General features: G+C 42.6%; 1 long non-coding RNA gene across 1 annotated transcript in view; it reads right to left on the bottom strand.

The window, feature by feature from the left end:
* Positions 1 to 763: 763 nt before the first annotated feature.
* Positions 764 to 23148, bottom strand: part of LOC141787878 (uncharacterized) — a 131025-nt gene continuing 108640 nt past the window's right edge. Inside the window, exons 2-4 of the long non-coding RNA XR_012598096.1 lie at positions 3488 to 3820; positions 1120 to 1179; positions 764 to 1016 (exon numbers count right to left, since the gene is read on the bottom strand). This is a non-coding gene — a long non-coding RNA (uncharacterized LOC141787878). The remainder of the gene's footprint in view (positions 1017 to 1119; positions 1180 to 3487; positions 3821 to 23148) is intronic.

Genomic DNA, 23148 nt, shown 5'->3' with positions numbered 1-23148 from the left:
TCGGGGCTGGTGCGGTACAATTCCATTAGCCGTCCTCCTCCAGCTGAGAGCTCTCTGTCTGTCATTCATCAACAGCTGCAACACAATACCGAAACAACAGCGATGGAAATTAACTTTCCCCGCCCTGCTCCTCCATTCCTCCATCTCTCTCCATCTCACCTTCTTTTCCCCACACGCTCGAACTTTCTCCATCTTAATTAACCTCTAATTCCAGCAGTTTCTATTCAGTGTGTGAATAACAAATGGGAAACAGTGTCTTCCCATGACATCTGGCCACAAGCTGCTGTCTCTTGATAGTAAAATTGCAAAGGGGAAGGACTGAGTATCAATACCAACAACACCCGCTCCAATCTAATCCTCTCAAACTGTGCTCTACTCTTTTTTTTATAAAAGTTTGACTCATATAAGTAATTTCAAATAGCTTTTTGAGAGACTCATTTCTCTTTGTGAAATTCTCAAACAGTAGAGCTGTGCTTGTGAGGATGGAAAGTAAAGTGCCTTTCACTCTTACAGCTTGAAGAGCCGCCTGTTTCTCCACGCAGAAGAACACGCAACAGAGTGTAACTCGATGACAGAGTACCATCACAAACAGCTTAAGTCAAAAACACTCTAAATTCTCGCGGCTTATGTCGGAATCAGAGCTCATTTCGTGTTACCATCCTCTCTCAAATTCACATTTCCTCTTTGTAGTGGTGTTTCTTTTTCCTACTCACCATCTCACACCTTTCTTTCTCTCTCCTTGTATCTCTCCCCTTACCTCTCAGTGTCCTCCATTAGCTGTTTGAGTGACAGATTTGGTTCGTGGTTCAGACGGTGAGAAGCCGGCTCTATTTCACAGGTTTCCGTCTATTCCAGTTGGGTCATGACTCTGACGGTGGCAGTGTGATCTGGGTGTCTGAACCGCCTCTGTAATGTTGTTTTAGAGTACAGTAAGAGCCTGTCTGGTCGCCTGAAGGCCATATATGCTAGTGCTGCCCCAGGCTGCAAAGATGTCACAGCATATGCAATGAGATATTCTGCAGACAAAGGAGGAACAGCCTATTATAGCTAATAGTCCCTGGGAGGAAACAGAGTATCACTGACTCTTTATTCTGTTTGTTGTTTTACATAAGCGCTCACCTGTATTAGGCCCTTCAGGGTTTTGATGGCTTTTTCTTTGATTGTTGCCACATGAAATGCCTGATGAAAAAACAAACAGAAAAAAAAAAAGTTTTACAGTTTGGTTGTTAAGAGGCTTCACTTTCTGTGTACCAGATTATCCAGCAACAAAGACAAAATAATCAAACTTGGATGGCCATGATCTTTGGCCCTCAGTCAGTACTGCATTAAAACTGACATGACTCTGAGGTGGAAATCACTGCATGGGGTCACATTCCTAACCTAATTAGTCCCTGCAACCACATATAGGTCACAAGATACACAATTCACAAAAAGGATTTACCTGGTGGCTTTTTTTCTGAGCATGAGCACATTTAGGATGAACTGAAGCGGTGATGAAACTTTTATGGGACCTACTCAGTTAGTTTGGTATTTTTTTTGGAAATTATCAACAACAAACCCTCCATTATAAAGAGGAGAAGGACAGCCAAGCTTGTTTTCAATTTTCCTGCACAACTGGGAAGGCATACTGAATGCTAAACATAGAGGTTTTGGAGATACATATTGTATGGATCCATCCAGACATAGAGGACATAGGTTAATTTAGCAAGACGGAGCCAAACCACATTCTGATAACACTATGGCTCTTCTATGTAGCAGAAGAGTCCAGGTAGTAAACTGACCAGAAACTGTTGAGCAGCTGAGATCTGTGCAGTTTTGTATGGGTCGGATCGGATAAGCCTGACCCTGTTTGCGCTTCTGTAGCCAACCGTGCCCCCTTGTGGCAGGTGGCGTGTAAGTCAGATGTCAATAGCCGCATCAGTTACGTAATAGCATGACGCCAAAGCAGCAAGACACAGTGTACCAATACCAGTGTATCCAATGAAGAAGAAAACGTGACACAGTAAACAAAGAGCAACAATGGGAGACATCCAGCAATTGGTCTTCTTTGTGATTTCCTGTGGTTCTTTGTTACAAAGCGCAATCGAGCTTTGTTTCAGAGAAGACTGTGTGGCGTAGGGAGAAATACAGCAGCTGTCGCACAGTAAGTGACATTTAATTCGACCAATCAACGGTCTGCAGTGTTGTAGCTCCACTTTCTGGAATCAAATCGGTTCAGTCTGGCACCCCAATGTGGGACGGTTTAACTTATTTCACTTATAAAACTCTGGTATCTGGTCTTTGTTATAATGTTACACAATCACAAACAAACCCTGTCTCAGCTTTGTGTTTAGTGTTAGCTGTGTTTTAATTCAGGGGCTGCAGCCTTAGAGGGCTGGTGGTGTGTCTAAAGCTCCTGTCCTTCTTTTCCCGGCTTCAGAGGATACCACAGGAACATCATTCATCGCCCAACATATCCCATAATTCTTTGAGCCCTTGTTGAAATAAAATGTTAATACAGTCTTAGAAAATGTAATTAAAAAAAAAAAAAAAAAAGCTGTTCAAATGTTGTAAAAAACAAACACATTGTTCCTTAAGATTCTTTTGACAGTGTTGGTGATGGTTGTAATATTTATGTGACCCTAATGGCGAGGTTAGCCGTTGCAGGGCAGCAGTGTTGCTGCTATGTGACGCCAGCTTACAAACTGTAACATTTGATAACGTCGACTGAGAATCCTCTGTAGACTGAACCGTCTCAATGCAGTTAGGCTTTAGTGATCTCTCTTTCCCTACATGTTTACATTGGGGCTGTAGTAATTGCTTTCTAACTCCTTGATTCAAACATGAATTAAAAAGAGTTTGTATTGAGCATCTGTTAAAACAGCCATTAACCCTTGCCACATCTCTGAGTCATTATCTGTGTAAATGATGTGTAAATGCAAAGATAAATAGTTTGTTAGTTATGTACTTACACTTTATAAATGATCTTATGAATCACTGTCACCTTCTAGATAACAGATTTGTAACTGTTATATTTATAAATGTGAATTCATCATTTTAGAGTAAAAATACAATCGTTCAATGGAACATAGTTATTTATAATCTAAATGCAAAAATAATTAATTAGCAACAGCATTTTAGATTATTAATGAAGTAAGTTTATATCATCATTTCTGAATGCTCAACAGACAGGCTCGGTCTATTACACTCTCTAAGGTCTATACAACATGGGATACCTGAGGGGATCATTATTTTGAATATCAAAGATAAGGACTTGCTGGAGTGATTGATTTTGTTTTTAGAACTTCAAGGTTGTGAAGTGTTGATTTTGAAATTTCTGAATCACATTATTTCCACTTCCTGGAGGGACTGTTTCTGCACAAAGACACACACACGTCTGTGAGTACCCATTCAGCCCACATCAAGTGAGGCTTTCTTTCTTCATAACATTTCCCTTGTTTGGGTTTTATTGTGAGTTTTATCACTGGAATTCATCTGTTTTACTCACCATGTGTGTTTGAAGAGCGTAGATGACCACTGTGTGTGTGTTTTTGTGTAAACCCACAGCTATAGACCTCACTCGCTCCCTTATGGGCCACTGGATAGCCATAAACACAAGGACACGTTAATTAACAGTTTGAATGTGTGTGAGGAGGAGTGTGGTCCCAGAGCGGCCGTGCATCCATGTGTGTACGATGGGGAGGAGGGCCGCCGTCTCTGAAGGGCAAGAAGCAGAGCGCTCCCTGGCATCTCAGGAATGGAAGTGGTCCAAACAATCCTTTGGCCCTTTGTTGTGCAGGATAATCCAAAAACTGGCAACCAGCAGCAGCACCAGGTGGTCCTGTCGACACACAGAAGAAGATGGACTGAAAGCAAGAATGGAGCATGCTGGGCCAGCCCTGGGGGACTGAGGGTGTCTGGGCAACATCAGCTGACACCGGAGGACTGATGTGTGGAGGTTCAGTGTGAAATGAGATGTCACATATTGTTTTTGTTACAGAGGAAAAGCACATGGCTCTGTTTGTGTGTGTTGTTGTTTGGATGTACAGCAGCAATGGGACACTGAGAGAGCAACCTGGCTTTCTTGGACTGTGCAGTTCACATTAAGGATGACAGAGACCTTGACATTAAAGTTTAACACTCACATAGACCAAGACTTAGGGGATGGGAATTGAGAACAGGTTCCAGATGAGAACCGTTTCCAATTAGGTTGAGTTATTGACATAGTTTGCCTTAATGCTTAACGGTTTCCTTATCAATGCTCTCCACTTAGTTCTGCCTTGTATAACAATGATGTGAGGCATCATAAGAGGCAGACAGCAATAGCAACAACTAAGAAGTCACAAAAGAAGCCTCCCTGGACAGAAGACACATGACAGAAATGGTCTTAACCACTGTATTACATTGTATGTCAATAGTGTTGAGTTTGCCCTAAAACAACAGAACAACACACAGTTATTGTAAAACACACTTGCTTTGCTAGACCACAAGCAATAAACTTGTGTTTTATGATTTTTAATGAATTTCTGTGATAACTAAAAAAAAAACTTTTATTTCATGGAAAAGACTTTTATTATCAGAGACTGTTTGGATCCAAACCCTTTAATACAAGGGTAACCTGTGTTAATGTTGACTGTGGTAAATGGAGGCTTCCATCTTTGCTTTGTTTATTGGCCACTATGAAGCTGTATCTGAAACAGAGGACCTGAGTGGAGTGAAGGGGCAAAACTATCCACCCCTAGCTCCCAAAGGTAGGCCTCAGTTGCTCCCCGCTCAAAGGTCCACCATTCTGCTCCACCTATTGCTACTCAGCACTCAACCAGAACTGCGCCCCGCTCCGCACTCGTTTAAAAAAGTATCTTCTGATTCTGATTCTGGGTCGGGTTTGAGCATGCTTCAGACTTATGATGTGAGGGTAACAGGTCAGCCCTATGTTCCCACGTTTCTAAGTTGTTGTTTTTTTTTCCCCTCATGAACAGTTGGGCCTATGTTACCACAGCCCGCAAACTGTCATAGTCACAAAAATCACCAGATTGATTGAAAACAGTTTTGGCTGGTGTAGAGCTTATTGATGCTGATTTCTTGATTTAGTTTCCTGAAAGTGATACTCCGGGATGGAACAAGTTGGGTCCCATCACAAGGTTTAGGGCAGAAATTACCCCTACAGCAGTGTTTTTGTGCAGCAGAAGCCCAGAGCGCTTGCACCAAACATCCCCTCCCTGCTCCTCTGCCGGTTTCCTCTGCACTCAGACGGGGCCAATTTTTACTTTATCTAAAACACAAATGAACGGACTCCCACCGAAAAAATCTGATGTCAGTCTGCATTCACGCTTTATTTAGAGAATTTTCAATTTTCACGTTCACACAAAAACACCGCTAAATGAGGCTCTTGTTCTCATAATGTCTCTTCGTCCTGGCAGACTACCTGCGTTTGTTTATATCTGGCACGCCACGCGTGCGGACTGATACACTAAGCGGCAATTGCCTTGGAGATAGCGCCGTTTTACGACACGATGAGAACTAGAGCCTTATTTAGAGGTGTTTTTGTGTGAAAGTAACGCGCTGAAAATTCTCTGAATAAAGCGTGAATGCAGACCAATATCAGATTTTTTGGGTGGGAGTCCATTTATTTGTGTTTTTGGTCAAGTAAAATGTGGCCCCGTCTGAATGCAGAGGAAACAGGCAGACAAGCAGGGAGGGGGTCTTTGGTGCGTTCGCCCTGGGCTTCTGCTGCACAAAAACACTGCTGTAGGGGTAATTTCTGCCCTAAACCTTGTGATAGGACCCAACTTGTTCCATCCCAGAGTATCACTTTAAGTCAGACAAACAAGACAAAGTATTTGGAAAAAAAGAAAAAAATCATAGACATGTAAGAACTTAGCGCTGCAGCCTCACAGCAAGAAGGTCACCGGTTTGATTCCCCGGTGGCCCTTTCTGCGTGGAGTTTGCATGTTTGCCCTGTGCATGTGTGGGTTCTCCCCCGGTACTCCAGCTTCTTCCCACAGTCCAAAAACATGCTCATCAAGTTAAGTGAACACTCTAAATTGTCCGTAGGTGTGAGTGTCTGTGTGAAAGGTTGTCTGTCTGTCTGTGTCAGCCGTGTGATTGGCTGGCGAACCAATCCAGGGTGTACCCCACCTCTCGCCCAATGACAGCTGGAATAGGCTCCAGCCACCCGCTACCCTGAACAGGATAAGTGGTTCAAAAAATGAATGAATGAATGAATGTGGGAACTTAGAGCTGTGGGAACATGGGACAATGGGAACATTGACACATAAGCCTGCTCTGATGTGCAATCACCTGTGATGTTTCAGCCTGAAGTTAGGCTTTCCTGTCTAATGGGAGCGGAGAAGGTGATAAAATTAGTGTTTTCCTCCTTTTTCACACAAAAACAACAGGAATCGAGGGAGTCAAGAAAGAATTGGACCAATTAGCAAAATAGAAATTCACATCGGTATCAATTCCCATCCCTACTGCCACTGTCTGTATGATAACCAATGGTCGCTGGGACAGAAGTGAGGCATTATAACATATTAAGAAACAACTTTATACTTGTTGCTACCTAAAGTGGAAATTTGTAAGAACTTTTAAAAAAACACAGCTCCAGGAATTAGGAAATAAAATGGATGTCAAAATGTCTTTTAGTGTCAAGGGTCTGAAAAACTGAGTTCAAAAACATGTCCCACCATATTTTAAACCAGCCAACACTCCACTCTGTGTCTGAGCTTGTCCACTCAGACACAGAGTGTTTAAATTTATGCAGTATTTACAACAGGGAATTCACTGTTATTGTCACCTTACAGAAACAACAACCCATGGACGACCATAAGATATCCAGCTCATCAGGTCGGGATCAGCTGTCCATTGTTGTTCACACCACAGGCAAAAGTGATATATGACTCACATGTGACTGTGATCTCATTCTAATGACAGCTTGAGCAGCACAAGTCACACGTAATCTGATCTTTTCAAAATCTAGTTTTATAGCCTCCTTGGTATATGGTCATAAATCAGATACTGGTCTGATCTTGTATCATGAAACCTCAATCTGAACGGCCAGGTGGGAATAGGTATGACTATGTGGGAGATAGAAGAAAATGACAAAATTTGCCTCGACCAGGTTTTGATTCCATAACCAGTGCACAAAGTCTACAGCCTCGCAGGCACCTGCTTTACAAACTGTGCAGAATTAGAGCCCACTCAAAGATTTGCATGTTGCAAATGAGTTAAAAGCATTCCCCACACTTACATCACTGGCTGCCATGTTTACTTGAATAAAAAATGTGCAAAGTGTGACGTCTTGGTTGTTTTCTTTGCACATGCAGGTCAGTTCAGGACCATGAACAGCTCACATGACACGAGACACATTCAGAAAGTAACGTGAAGAGATAGTTTAACACAGCTGAACAGTGTGATTCTCACAGTGTGAATGTAGAACAAAAAAACACTTGTTTAGAAACAGTCATGTTCGCATCTCGGCAGGGGAGACAGCCACTTTGAAAAAGGTGTGAAAGGAGCCATTTTTGTTGAACGAACAGTGGCTTAGCTTTGTCAGATGAGCTGTGAATAGTTTGTTTCTGGGGTCAACTTGGTTTAAGGGAAGGATTTCTTTAGAAAGTCATGGGGAGCTGAATTACATATACATTTTTTCACCTCTTGAAAAACAAGCAGTCAGAGCTTCAGTTGAAAACACCTCATGTTGATGCTCTGACACAGATGGTGCACCTTGGCAGGGCTTCTTGGACCTCTGTGTTATTGACTTTAGCTTATAGCTGACTAAATTCCTTTACAGGGTAGGATGATGTAGGTCAAAGAGAGAGTCACCTGGCTGGAAAACTAAAGAAAGACATTGGGAAATGATTTCAGGCTGAACAGTCAGTACAGAAAACTCTGCTGAGATTTTGTCGTACTGGTTAAAGGGCACACTGCAGGTTAAAGACAACGGTTAAGAAATTGATAGAAAAATAACTTACAATGTCTTGAAAAAAAAATCCTAAATTAATAAAACACATGGTTTCCTGGAGATATTTTAGTATGTTTTTTGGACTTCTGTGTTACAAAACGGCATCTGAACGTGACATCAAAAAAGGGAGGCCACTGCTCTGTTTAACATTAAAAAATATGGATCCAACTGCCAATCCTGTCAATAAAGAGGAAGAAAATCTGTATTCCTATACATATGATGGTCTCCAGGGTTATAATTATGAGCCTGTTAGGAATGGAGACCAGAAACAGAGCAGGATTAGGAGGAATAAACACCATATGAGAGCTGTGGAGTTGTGGTGTGAGGAGAACAAGAGGAGGATGGTGCAGGTGTCCCAGTGAGTGAGCGCTGTTAGCTAGATATGTAGCCTAACGCTGTGTTCACATCAACACATTTAAAGTTTGAAATCAGATACACTGACTTAAAAAATAAGTAGTATGTGTGAGAGCTGATCATAAAGCAACGCACTTTGAGCCGTCATGATAAAGACCATAGAGAAAAAGACAGAGAGGTCTATCAGAGGTCTATCCAGTAATCTAGAGTCAGAAAACCAAGACTTAGCTATGGCGCTCTGCTTACATTTCCGTTGGGTCGAATCTCGGGCTAGATCTCTGACAAATCCTTGTTTACGTCTGCCACTGGCGAAAAATTAGGCACCATGGACGTCTGCGTTTTTTGTGACCAATGCACAAAAAAAGATTATCAGCTGCACAAAATGAATTCGAACACAAAATCTAACTCACCGAGTCCAAAAAAGTGGACTTCATGTTCTGTTAAGCTAGTATTTCTGCATCATCCATCCAAACACATTTTAATCAATGTAATAAATGGTTAAATTAAATAATACTTTGGAAGAAACACAATAAACACAACCTGAAATGCCTGATCTCAATCATGAAAACCTGTTATTCACATAAGCTCAAAGCGAAATAAAGGAACGCGAGTCCCTCTTGTTACATTAAATGATGCAATGTTGAAAAAGAGCGTTTTGAACAGCTATACCAAAAACAGCCACTTCTTCCTCTAAATTTGTGCCTTTTTTGTTGAATAACATGTAAAATCAGTGATCAACCTGTTCTTCTGCCACTATCAGAGTATGTTAAGTGTTAATCAAAAAAAATTAACCTGCAATATGCCCTTTAAAAACTAATAAAGGAATAAAAAGTAAAAGCTTTGGCATGAGCAGCCAAATCCAACAGAACTGGCCAAATTCTGAGTTCTTGAAAAACGTGGATCTATTCCAGTGTCTGTGTGTATTTGTGTGTTTGTATGTGTGCAGGATGTTTTTTTTCTGTAAATAAAGATTGCTGTGTAAAATTGCTTTGACAAGCACTGACTGGATCCGGCCTTAAGTGGGTGTGAAGGACAGAGTGATCTCCAGTGAGAGCTGAGACCGTACCACGTTTCTGCAACCTCAGGGAATGTCCGCTGCTACAGCTAGTAAACACAACAACACAAAAAGAAGAAATGACCTACATGCATAACAAGTCTAAATCCAGCAATTCAAGCTGCTGATGTGAGCCGACTCTGGATGAACGGGCAGCAGAAAACAAGAGCGGGGGACAAGAAATGGAGCTTTGAAGCAGATGGCTTTTTATAGGTCACATGCTTCTGGATTTTCCTCTACATGTCTGCTGGTAAAGCAGAGAAAGGGAGAGTTTTGCCCTTCAAGAGGTCATAGCTTGATACATCATGTCTGAGTGTGGGCTTGTTTTTACCTCTCTGTGTTTGTGTGTGCGTGTGTTTGTGTGTGCTCAAACTAGCCTTGGAGTGTCTCTGATGGCTTTGAGATACATATGTTTGTTCTCAGCCTGGCCCAGTATAAATGATCCAGCCGGGCTGAGCTCTCATTGCTCACAGGCTGTGCTCATATACCATCAGTCAGCCCTGATCGTCTGGATCTCCACCTCCCTCCCTATGAGACATGCAGGAGGAGAAATGAGCAGAGATAAACAACCAAAACAGCCAAATTCAAAGTGGAGAGAGAGGCGCACAGAAGGGAGGAATGGGGGTGGCTGTGAGAAAAAAAAAAAACAGCAAAGATAAAGATACAAGAAGGATGAGAGAGATGGAAGCGTAGTGAAATGCAAATCATTTACCTGGAGAACAGCGGTGTTTTTCTTCTGCTCGTCTCTGGAGAAAATAACTAATTGATCTGTCCACTGTGCGATTACCTCTCATCACGGTCTGATTGACTGTCTGTCACATGCACTCACTCTGTCTGGATGCTCAAACGCACAGGGCATCCATCTCTATCACCCTCACAGAGAATGTGTGTGTGTGTGTGTGTGTGTGTATGCGCAAGTGCATGGAAATGCATGGACTCTGACAGGCTCCTATCACACCCCAGCATCTCTCTGCTCCTCATGCAGATGGAGAGGGAAGAGACAGATCGAGGAGTTTGACAAATGATGACAGCATTGTTTAGATCGTGGAAGTCAAGATAGTGACTGAGTGGGTGTCCTGGGCATGCTGACACATAGTGTGGGGTAAGGGATGTCCTGAGTGGGGAGGGGTTTGAAGAAAGGACAAGCTGAGACATTTTCAAACTGTATCGGTCAAGAAAATGAAAATACCGGCAGAGCGAAAGCCTTCAATTGAGAACTCGGATTAATTCACCTCCTCTCTGAAGGTTCAGGTTTTATTACCTGACCTTGTACCAACAGCATTTTCAAATATAAGAGACAAATTAAACAAAATTGTTTTGCTTTAAACGGGTAGTTTTATGCAGCCGGCTGAAAATGGGTTGACCCCACAGCCAGTCTGAGGTCAGCTCCCCTGTTTTGGGGTCAAGTGAGCCGAGGTTGTTTTATTTTGAAGGAGTGGTGAAGCAGCCTCGCAAGCGGGGAGCTGAGGAAAAAAGGAGTAGCAGAAAGAAATCCATCCCCTGTCGGCTAAAAGTGACCCACAGAGCTGAGACACAACAGCATATTTCATACTCCTGGCCGTGTGTGGACCACAGAGAAATTGAAGTCACACACTCTGATGATTTATTTCTGATTTTCACCACCGCAGGATTGAAATGTGTGTTATCCAGCGAGCTCTATACTTCACTGAGTACATATTTGTGTTTCTATAAACACACTTGTATGATCAAAGTTTGGAGACAAAAAGAAAGCTGGGTTTGTTTTTAAAAAAAAGCAGGCAGCAGTGAATTTTAAACACTGAAGTGAAGCACTGTAATGACATTATGGCTGGGTTTGGTTTGATGTCTGTTGACACTGAAAATCTCAGCGTCTCAGCTCTGGCATATCGCATGCTTCATGCTCCACTGTTCATAGAGGCAGAGTAAGTTCAGGGGATAGGCTGTCAGAGGCTCAGCCCATCAAGATGACTGTAGGGGTCAGAGGTCATGTTGAGGCAGCAGCGTACAGTGCAGCATTGCTCAGAGCTGAGTTTGTGGGCGGACGACAGGCCATACTGACTGTATTTTTTGTTTTTTTTCATCGCTCCCCTCTGCACACAAGACTGTTATCATCCAGGCTTATTCAGTCTGAAGGGGCCCCGGTGGATGGTGGATGTAAACCATCCAAGCGTACATGGATGGAGGGCTGCCCTCTTGAGAAGAGGCAAAAGATGTAAACTGAAAGTGACCTGATCTGACTGGTCGATTCCTAGTCTGCGTAATCTTGTTTTGCATTTCAGAAATAGAAACCACAGATGCAGCGCTTCTCTTTTCCACTGCTAAGAAAAGCACAAGAGCATTGCTACTACATTACTGATCATTTCTCTCTTAATTACCAGTTATTATTTCTGTCCCTTTCTGTTGGGAAGTTGAATAAAGTCTAAAAAAGACAGCAGCTGTTCAATCCCCCCTACTATCATTTGAAAAACCAAATAATAAAAAAAAATCTGCTTGATAATGACAATAATTATTGTGCTCTGGTTTGTATAGAAATTTCCCAGCCTGTGCATGCAGAGTTTTTTTCAGGAAAGAAGAAAACAAAAGGCAGAGAAAGGGTTTTTAGTTTAAGTAACACAATGCACACATCTGGCATCTGTTCCCTTTTGTAACTTTGCCAAAACTTTTCCAAGGATAGCGAAAAGACTGGAACTTAGAGGGGGTATGCTTCAGTTCCAACCAGTCTTGTGAAACAGGAAGGAAAGAAAAACAGATAATGAATGGGAATGCGCAGAAACACAAAGCTGTTCAATGGCAATTACCACGCAGTGCCTGGCACCCCTGACAGTCTGAGAGAAGCACTCTCAATGTGTTTTATTATCACGAACAAAAGACTAAAAGATGTACAAGAGCTCAACTGTCAGCGCAGCCAACAGGCCTTGGCATGTCTGGAGAACTGTAGCCACTGACCCCATAAACGACCTCCATGAACCTCCTCACAGCACTCAGGGTGGAGAGCGCAGGGGCTGCTACAGAAAATACTGCTGTGTTTGAGGTTAGAGATCAAGCTGTTCATCAGACTGATCATTATTATATGAATACACTGAGCATTATATGAGCATTATATTATATGAATACACTGAAAAAAACGAAATCAACAAAAAAAATCAATCAATCAATCAATCAATCCTTGGGGACCATGTCAAAGTAAATTATTCACTGCCTAGCCAAAAAGAAAAAGTCACCACCAAAAAAAAGATCACTCACTCCAATATTTCCCTAATATTTTTCCATTCTCAATGGGGTTAAAGATTGGACTCTGTGGTGGCCAATCCATGTGTGAAAATGATGTCCCATGCTCCCTGAACCACTCTTTCACAATTTAAGTCCAATGAATCCTGGCATTGTCGTCTTGGAATATGTCCGTGCCATCAGGGAAGAAAATATCTATTTATGGAATAACCTGGTCATTCAGTGTATTCAGGTAGTCAGCTGACCTCATTCTTTGAGCACAGACTGTTGCTGAACCTAGACCTGACCAACTGCAGCAACCCCAGATCATAGCACTGCCCCCACAGGCTTGTACAGTTGGCACTAGGCATGATGGGTGATCACTTCATCTACCTCTCTTCTTACCCTGATGCGCCCATCACTCTGGGACAAGGTTAACCTGGTCTCATCAGACCACATGACCTTCCTCCATTGCCCCAGAGTCCAATCTTTATGCTCCCAAGCAAACTGAACCCCTTTTTTTTCTGGTTAGCCTCAGCGTTCAGACTCAAGCATTATCGATGCAAGATCTTGGCAAAAAAATTAATGCAACACTGAATGGAAATACATCTTGAGACATTACAGAAGTTGATCAAAGCAGTGACCTTTTTTGGCCAGGCAGTGTATTTGATAAACTATTGGTCACCATTGGACAGTCTGCATGTAGCCACTTCCCAACAAAATTTCCTGTTAGCTAGCCCACTCAGGCTCATGCGGCAACCTCTGGCCTCAAGAAGTTAAGCCAATGCAGAAGTGCCACAAACTGCATTTTTGTCCAGTGTCCACTTGAGACAGGCAACATCAAATCCATTAGAGTCTTGCCCACACTACAGGATTTTTAGGCCAGTGTGACCTTGATTCAGCCCTCGCACCAATTGTGGAGAAATCTTAAAACCCCATAATCGTCTTACTGACTTGTTAGAGCAGACAACGGACAACAACTGGACAGAAAAGTCATGTTGTCTGCGCCTCCCCAACCATGTCTTCATCAAGATGTGTTCTTTGTCCATTTCTCACAAATAAAGGCAACAGCCAGCAGCACCGCACTTATCTCCGTTATCTCCGTTTTTTCTGTTTTCAATGACATCCACTTCCTTGTAAGATGAAGTAGGATCACCGGGGGGGTTGCTCCGATAATCTTGACAAATCCTGCATTGTTTGTTAGCATTGTGTGTGATACAAACATAGACTGTATGTAGAGTGGACAGCGTGGCCCCGCCATTTAACATTGTACAGTTTTGAAGCCAAGATACCTCCGTCACAGGCGCAGCCATTGGTAGCAGTTGTGCAGCTAGAGTCTGCGCAGTAAAGACCGTGAGGGATTCTGGGGGAATCTGAGTGGAGCTGGGTGACAAAAATAATGATTTTTTTTTTTTCTTTCGAGAGTCTAATCACTTCTTGACTCAACCTCTCGACATATTTTACAATCCCCGATAGCTGTCAATTTTTGTTAAACATGATGTAAAACCTTGTCTTTAACCTTGTATAACCAGTGAAGATAAAATTTTTCAGAAAAAAAGGACTTGAATACAAAGCAGCCAAATAATATATTTAAATCACTACAACAATTACATGTGAGAAACATTTCTATGAGGTGTATTAGTTTTTTAAAGTTTGACCACAGCCCATCTGGAATGACTGGAAAGACAGATTTTTTGACCTATACTGCAGCCAGTCACCAGGGGGACTTTAAAAAAAAATTCTGAATTTTACAGCAAAAACAAAAATATTTACAGTCTTTTTTTGCTGTTGTTGTTGTTAATGGTTTGGTTCTAATTAGCTCATTTCTCCACCAGCTCCACACTGTTATTTTCCAGGCTATTGAGCTGACAAGTTTTTCCAATTCAAGGTCAAGACTTACAAGGAGGAGCCATGTAGCTGTGGGGGAAGAGGCTAAAGGCACACCTCTTTACCTTATATAACCTTGATCAAAGTTAGTTTCAGGTCAACATTTCCAATGAAAACCACCAACAAAAGTCTTCAAAACTCTGTATCAGAAACAAATGAGTGACACCACAGAGGCCTAGTCTATTATACCATGGTTTTGACCACACTCAACTGTTTACCAGCCAAGAAGCAGGCCCTGCAGATTCCCACTCTGAGAAGGATGTCAGGAGAAAATGGCCACCGTGTGAATCTGATGAAATTTCTGGTCCTTTTTACATGTTCATCAGTCGTTTGACAAGCTGTGAATGAGCCCAGTCCTGCTGTCTTTGTCTCCCTTTCAGCCCTCTTATCCTTCAGAACTGCCACCTCCACCATTTTTTGTCACCATGGCATGCCACACCAGAATCACAAGAAACAAAGTGAGAATCAGAGGGGAAGCATTGGTGTGGGCTGTCTCTCTGCAGCGACCACTAATGAGCTGTAATCTGGAGCAGCGGGAGGCAACGCCTGCTCGAGGAAATTGCTGCTGCTCGGTACATTCGTTTGCTAACAGAGGAGGAGGCATGAGATCTGAGGTGCTCATTTTCAGAGAACAAAGGAAACAGAGGGAGACAGCGTCAAAAAAAGACCGTCTCCCCAAGGTGCTGCCTGTGACGTTATTATGTGGGATGGGAGGTGATCATACTGGGCAGGTGGGCAGAAGGTAAAATCCTTGCTGCTCTTTGTCCAGGGATCTGACTCTGTGCCCTCTTCTATTTTTAAATCCCTTTGCTGAATTTACCCGCAACCACCTCAAAAACCCCTCTTTCACCTGCCAGACCCCACACTGTTCCAACTCCCCGCCTCCCCACCCTGTGTGTCCTTGTGTTTCATCACCCACCAGGTCTGTCTTCGTGTTTTCCATCCGGCTCAGATCTGCTCTCAGAGGGAAACAACAGAAACAGTAAACAAAGGTGATACGTTTCCACAAAAAAACCCAACGAGCAAACAAAAAAAATGACGTCAACTTGAAATCATCCCTGCTATTCATCTACCACAGCCTTGAAAATATGACACCACCTGTGTGAGGTGCGCGGGAAACAGAGGTAATACGTTTCAATGACAGCACTGACTGCACTGGAAGGAGCAAGGTTTATGTCCACAGCAGCAGCAGCAGCATGAGGAGAGGAGAAATAAATTTACTTCACTTCCAACCTGCTTCTGTGAGGAGGGGGGAAGGAAAAGGGGGAGTGTCACAGGGATACCAAAGGAAAACAAAATGCTTCGAAGGAGAAAGATGAAACGAAGAGAGAGCAAAAAAAGGGGAGTTTGAGAGAGGGAGGCTCAGCAGCCTTTTCCACCTCAGGGTTCGCCTGCTAAAAGCTATCTGTTCCCCTGGTGACAGAGCACAGCACAAGTTCTGAGGTTGGAGAACAGATGCTTAAGATAGACTCACACACACCCACAGATACACACACACACTCACTGGTACACTCCCCCTTTCCTTCATCAGTCCATTCTTCGCCCCTGTCCTCTTTTCCATCATTTCCTACACAGAAGCAGGGCCTGGCCCTTCACCTCGCCTGTCAGCACTTCATTAGCAGGCATCTGTTGGTGTGTAATCTCATCTTTCTGCCTGAGAAATCTCCAGTCTCTCCCCCCTTTTCTCCACCTCTTTCTCTCTTCTCCATCCCTCTGTTCTTCTCCCTAAAAGCAGGAAACAACAAGGCCGGCACTTGCGGCTTCAGCCCCAAACAGAATCACTCCCTCTCTATTACATGTCAGCATCTCTTCCTTCATTTTTTTGTCTGGGGAAGAGATTACGCCCCGGGCCAGAGAGGAATGAAGCAGCAGCAGGAGGGGCTAAGGGGAAATGGGAGGATGAGTCAATGAAGAGAGGAAGAGGAGGGAAAAGCTTTGGGTCCCTCATTGCTCAAACCACAGGTGCTGCTTTAATACACTCCTTGTTGGGTGTGATGAGGAAACAAGAGGGAGACTCCCCCTTCTTCTTCTTCTTCTTCTTTTTTCCCCCTCCTCTTCTTCATCTTCCCCCAGGATTCCCGGCACCCTCTCTAGATTTTTCTCCACTTTAGACAAAGCCAATTTCATCTCCACTTTGCAACATATGGCGCTGCCCTCCCTCCAACGGGCCTGTCACAGCTCACACAAAAGCCACTTTTTCAATATATTCCACACTAGCTATTACAAGATTCATCAAAAATTAAAGCGACAGTCAAGGAAGGCTGCAGGGGGACGCACAACTCCTGAAGCGGGATTCACACCGCAGATAGGAGACCGAGGAGATGAAAATCTGCTGTGTTTTTGCATATTCATACACAGCCACACGTCCACATATGGTGGAGAAAACTCGGTTGACCTGTTTGTAGCTGACAGGCTGTTATGTGTGACTCACTGTGTTCATATTCAGCACCCGGTGCTGCAGCCTCCCACCCCTCTCTTTCTTTCTCATCTCACTTGGTGATAAATACGAGTAATAAAGCAGATACATTAGCAGAAGATTGTCTTTTTTTCATTTAACTGGGAGACAGAGATAGATATTGATCATGTGGTGAGACATTGTCTCGCTAGGCCAATCTGTCTTGCACTGCAACTGGTAACACATCAGCGGTAATGTAGAGCGCTGCCGGAGGAGAATCACTTCTGTGCGTGGAGGTTTTCTTCACATTTTGCATAATGTCAGATATCAGACCTTTTTTTCTTTACCCTCACACAGAGTCAGTTCAAAGGGAGTTATCTATTTTCTACCAGCAATCTGCAGATAATGTCTGTTGGTGTGAGATCATGAGGAAAACATCTTGACCTTGCGCCACTCTCTCTGCGATCCAGTTATCTGCATATGCTCTTATTAATGCACTGCTTCATATTCATGCCGTCTAAAACTTGGAAACATAAACTTGCTATGATCCAGGGAGTCTTACGCAAATACTTCTGCAGAAAGATATTTGTAACTTGTTTCTCCTGTGACATACTGTAGGTAAGCATCCTCTCTGCTCTTTACTGTAGTTTGTTTTATGGAAACTCTTGGTGTCAGTAGACACTCATAGCTTCACCCAAACTAGGTTGATCATGTACAGCTTCCTAGATTTTTCCACTGCTGAGTCTTACAAAACATCAAATGGAAGAAAAGGATATTTCACAGATATTCCATCGCTCTGTGGATACAATACTTATACAAACATAACCAGTGTTCATGCTTTATACCTCATTTCTTTAAGCTGACTATCTCAGGAACAGAATGTGAAAAACTGCTTCACAGAAAGAAGCTAATTGCTAAACACATTTTTTTGACAAATTTGTAAGTTGCCACATAAATGAGAGAGGCTTCCACAGTGCTACTGAGAAGTGCCATACAAAGATCCAGAAACTCTTATAGAAAAATCACAACAGATTCTTCCCTGTTTTGTCAGGGCACTGGGTCTAAGAGGTTTTTATTTGAGACGATGTGCTAACTCCGATGGCCCTGCTCTCTTGTGTTCTGACTGGTGCCTAAAATACAGCAGATACGTCTGCAGTGCAACTCCATCGTGCTGTGTCTTGACTACGTTTGTCGACTTATGACAAGCTGGATGATTGATATACAGCTGGAATCACGAGACTGAGGAGTTCCCGCTTCCCTCACCATTGATAAATCTCTTCATTTATGTTGGGCTGTAAAAGCTTAAGGTGATACTTTGGGATGGAACAAGTTGGGTCCTATCACAAGGTTTAGGGCAGAAATTACCCCTACAGCAGTGATTTTGTGCGGCAGAAGCCTAGAGCGCTCGCACCAAACACCCCCTTCCTGCTCGTCAGCCGGTTTCCTCTGCACTCAGACGGGGCCATATTTTACTTGACCAAAAACACAAATAAATGGACTCCCACCAAAAAAATCTGATATCGGTCTGCATTCACAAAGATGTGACAAACATTTCTACGAGGTGTATTAATTTTTTAAAGTTTGAACACAGCCTATCTGGAATGGCTGGAAAGCCGTATTTTTAAACCTATACTGCAGCCAGTCACCAGGGGGAGCAGTTTTTGTGGAGACCTTACTTCGAGCAAGCGGACGTCCATTTTTTTTACAGTCTATGGCACAGATCTGATGTGCATCCAGCAGTATGCCAAGTTGAAAAAGGTAGACCAGCTTAGTAAAAGTTGAGGTCCAAGTGATGAGAAGGGTGTTACTCTGGTTTTACGAGCCTGACAAATTTCCCTGAACTAAACCATTTATTTTCATGTATTCTTAAATGTGTAATGAGTCAACAGCAACTGGTTCCTGTTGCTGAGCCTATTGCCTCTCTCGCTGCCAATGAAGCACTCCAGGGCTTGATTAGAGCTGAGACTACCTCTTTAAAGGGAGATCTTGGCTCACTCATTTGTTCCACATCAGAGTGTGATGATGTGATCACATCAGTCTAAACGACCTGGAGGGAAACGCCCCCACATTCAGAGTAACTTCTACAAATGATCCAGATGTGGAAGCACCCAAAGCGTACCCTTAGGAAGAAATCAGCAAGTTGATTTGAGAGAAATTTCCTTCCTTGATTATGTGTTGCTTGAGTTTTAAAAAAAATCTATTTGTTGTTGGGCAGCATTGACTTTACTCTTTCAGAGCACAATAAAAATGTCTCTTTTGCATCACATACAATTTTTAATGACTCTCAATCATTTACCTATGTAAGGTACAAACACCAAAAACTCCTTTATGTTGTATTTTTGTAATTAAATGATAACACAAGGATGAAGTAAATTCACAATCAAGGTAAACCATGATCCTTTGGTGAATTGACTTCTAAAGTAATACGTTAGAATATTTAGAACAGATTAAAGGCTGCTTTATTTCCTCTCAAGCCAACACAATTCCGGAAAGATGAAAAACGACTGTAGATCTTTCTAACAAAGACTAAACTCAGGGAAAATGAGCACAGCAGTTTGACGGCTGATCTGGAAACAGAATGTGTTCTACCAGGGAGAAGGAGGAGGAGATTATGTGGGAACAGGCAAAGACTTTTACAGCTCGAGCAGCAGGAAGCACCTGCGCCACAAGTGACCTGCCGGATGTGTCTGTCAAATCTGCGTCCCAGGTGGCAGCCGAGCGTGTGTGTGTGTGTGTGTGTGTGTGTGTATGAGTGTGTGTGTGCACATGTGCATGAAAGCACTGTGGTAAAGTCTTGTTGACTGAGTGCGCACACCTGTCTGCATTTGCAGGACAGGCAGATCTGTTTGTGTGTTTATGTGTCTGTGTTTGTCCAGAGGTGTTGGGGCTGTGAGGGATCGACAGAGCTCACACACAGGTCAAGCCTGAAGGCAGCCAGAGGGATGTGTGCACTGGGCTGTGACCACCAACAGTTGTGCAGGCCTTTACTGTCCCCGTCCCTTCATCTCTCCTTCCTCAACATCATCCCCTCTTTTCAGAGCCAGCGAGGACACAGATGGTCTCAGTCTATCAGCCATGACTGTCCAACAGCAGAAAACATTTCCTTATTTACTGTCCTTGGCTCAACAGGTGCACCTGGAGACACAATTTCCTGAATGCTGACAGAACGCTGCACCTGTACCTCTTACTGTTCATACTTGCTGTAAACACTCCAGTTTCTACACATGTCTGTCATATTTAAGATGCTATGAGGAGGATCTGTTTTAATTGCACTCCCTCGCCACCTTCTGGCCTGGAGCCTTCGCACACTGTCGTAAATTACTTAGGGTGAAGCTTGTTTTTGTTTTGGAATTATATGGAGATGGGATCAAAACAAATTTTCTTCATTCAAGACAACTCTTTATTGGATACAACGTGCTGAGGTAAGGTATTTATCAGTTCAGTTACATGGTGCTATGGTCTGAAACGTGACATCAAGTAGATGTAGCAGACGGCTATATTTAGCACTGTACGCAGCCTGGTGCTCCGTATCTGACGTATCTGTAGGCTAACATGACAACAAGGGAACACTGTCAGTTTGTAAGTAGTTCAGCAGCTATTAATATTTAGCGCAGCTGGCAGTCCAGTGCTCCAAGACATGTTCGTAATGTGTTGCTAGTAAATCCTGGTTAGCTATGTCCTGCCAGTCATCTGCCAAACAGAGCTAACTTAACCTCACTCTTCATTTTATTGATAGACTCTAAAGTTTGAACAGACCACTGCAGAATAACTGCTGACTGTGGGTTGGAATGAACATTATCACAAACAGCTCAGCCTCTGTGTTATAGAGTGATACAGCCCAAGCTAAAGGCTAATTAGCCTTTAGCTCGGGCTGTAACACTCTCCTGTTCAGCTTCCTGCTTTTCCGTCCTTATTCTGTCTGACAGTTAGGCTCCTGTGTCCACCATCACTACAAAATTAGACATAAAAGTTGTTTTCAGCATAAAAAAAACCCTCTATGTTTTATCTCTTTTCACTACTAAACTTTGTCAGCCGGTGTGGTGTTGCCATAGAGACCTAGATGCGCTGTAAATCCATCCGGTCCTGCTCGACCAAAATTGGAAGCAAAGAAGTAGCAATTTAAAATAACCACCTGTAACCATAATGGGGCTGATAACCTCTTTAAAAGTGTGGATTATGATCAGGCATATATCTAGAAGGGAGACTTTTTCAAGATCAATTTCAAACTCCTCACGGTCCCTTAACCGTAAATTGAAGTTTCTTTTTTTAGTGGACATATAAATCACAAAAAGGTTTGTGTTTACAGAAAAAAAACGTGCAAATTATCACTGATATCCAGATATAATTACATGTAAAATATTCCTGAAGCATCTTTCACATTATATGTTCACAGGCAATTAAATGCCTTTTGCACATGTGAAATTATTTTAATTTACCTGAGAGCAGAAGATCAATACATAAATGGCCTTCCTGCTTTCCCTCTCCATCTTCATCTTATAAACAATGTTTGTGTCAAGCAGTTGCAAAACTCAGAATACAGCAGCTACCACCCCTCTTGTTCTCCCCTTACATTGTGCAAAAAGTTTTGTGATTGCAATCCATGGAATGTAAAAAATGGTGAAAAAAAAAACGATTCTTTAAATAAGCAGCACTCACAGAGGCAGAGATGTACTATAAACAGACCAGACAGTACCAGACAGTTCATAGTAAACAAAGACCAGACGGAATAAGAAGTGTATTTTTCAAAAATAGCTGCTGCTAAAAGTCTCGAAGGTGTGGCCTCACAAGAAGACAGAGAATATTCAGTTTGTCCCCTGGAGAAATATGATGGATTTCTTTATATACAAAATATATCAGATTTTTATGCCTTTTTAACCGCTGTGCTCTCACCCGAAGCTCGATGTCTGAACTTTGCAAACTTTCTCTTTCTCACTGCTCTGGGTGGTGAGAGATACTCCACATTTTTGGACGAAATCCATTTTGGCTGTCAGGCAAAGGAAGGAATGTTCTACACTCATCACTGTGAAGGCTTTGTTAGAGAGGCAGTAGCAATCCTGAAATGCTGGATTCACACCATGTGTGTCTAAGTGTGTTTCTGAGAGTTTGCAATATTGTGCATATGCCATTTGGAGAGGTTGATTTAGATGTGCTTGTTGTAAAGAATTGTGATTTTGTATTTCATCAGGTTTTAATGCTACATTAACAGTTAAACTAACAATTAATTAAAGTTTATTTTCAATAAAAGATTCTGTGGCATATTTTATTTCTTCAGTCTAGAGACTGTCAGACCTACAGGCAGTTACACCACCTGGCTAATTTTCACTCATGCATAGAAGTCAATTTTTATTTATGCGACAACATCTCAGTCCTCCTCCTCCTCCTCCTACACACACACCTTTATCCACCCAAGCATCTTTCTCCTGCCTGAACATAAGGGGAGTTGATTTAAATGGATTCTTAAATGATATATAAAGCCGTAAATCTTCATGCGCAGGGAGCTGCAGAGAGCACACGATGAATGCCAGGTGAAAATAAAGGAGGGGAGTCAGGAGATGATGTTATTTATGGTGACGATGACACTTCTTTTTCCAGCTGAGGAGATCGTTGGTGAGCTTGAAGTACACACAGCAAGTAATGAGGAGACGTCTTCAGGGAGAAGTTTCCATTCAGGGTTTAATTGTGGAACACTGACACACATTTGGACGCGTACAAAAATACACACGATAGTGATACACCCGTAGAAAAATCCCTGATACTAACCTGTAATGTTTCAAACTTCTTGCTCTAATGATAAATATATAATACCATTTCAGTTATTTGCACACTGCTTAAAACTTTGCTCCTCCTGGTTTGTGTATGCTTTAGCTGATCCAAACTTGAAACTACCCCTCTTGTATTTCAGTGCACAAGCCATAAGTTGCCTTTAAATAAACTCAGATCCACCAATACTCCGGTGGCTATATGTAGTACAGCTGCAAAGCAAGGCTGATAGGTGTCAGAGATCATATTCATGCCCCACATTTTAAAAGCCATATCAATATTCCATGTCCATAGGATCGTCTGGCCGTGAGAAATGATTGATGTGTTTCTATGGCAGTGCTTAGAATCAGAGCCTGGGGAGACACGGGGGCAGCAGTGAATGAGCATGCCCGCCTCAATAACGCAGAACTCCATTTGCCCATAACACAAACACAAGACGGATCACACAGCTGGTCACAGCATTAACTACTGTGTATGCATTTGTGTGTGTCACTGCTGATGGATGTATAGAGAACATGCAGATGGGGAATATGCTGACGCTTGGCTGATCCGGTGAACAACGTTTGAAAT

The sequence above is a fragment of the Halichoeres trimaculatus genome, unplaced genomic scaffold, assembly GCF_033239565.1.
Source record: "Halichoeres trimaculatus isolate MK-OKI-2021-1 unplaced genomic scaffold, fHalTri1.1 fHalTri1_scaffold_3, whole genome shotgun sequence".
Lineage (NCBI taxonomy): Eukaryota > Metazoa > Chordata > Actinopteri > Labriformes > Labridae > Halichoeres > Halichoeres trimaculatus.
The sequence above is the reverse complement of the archived record's forward strand: the minus strand, read 5'-3'. Positions and strand labels throughout refer to the sequence as shown.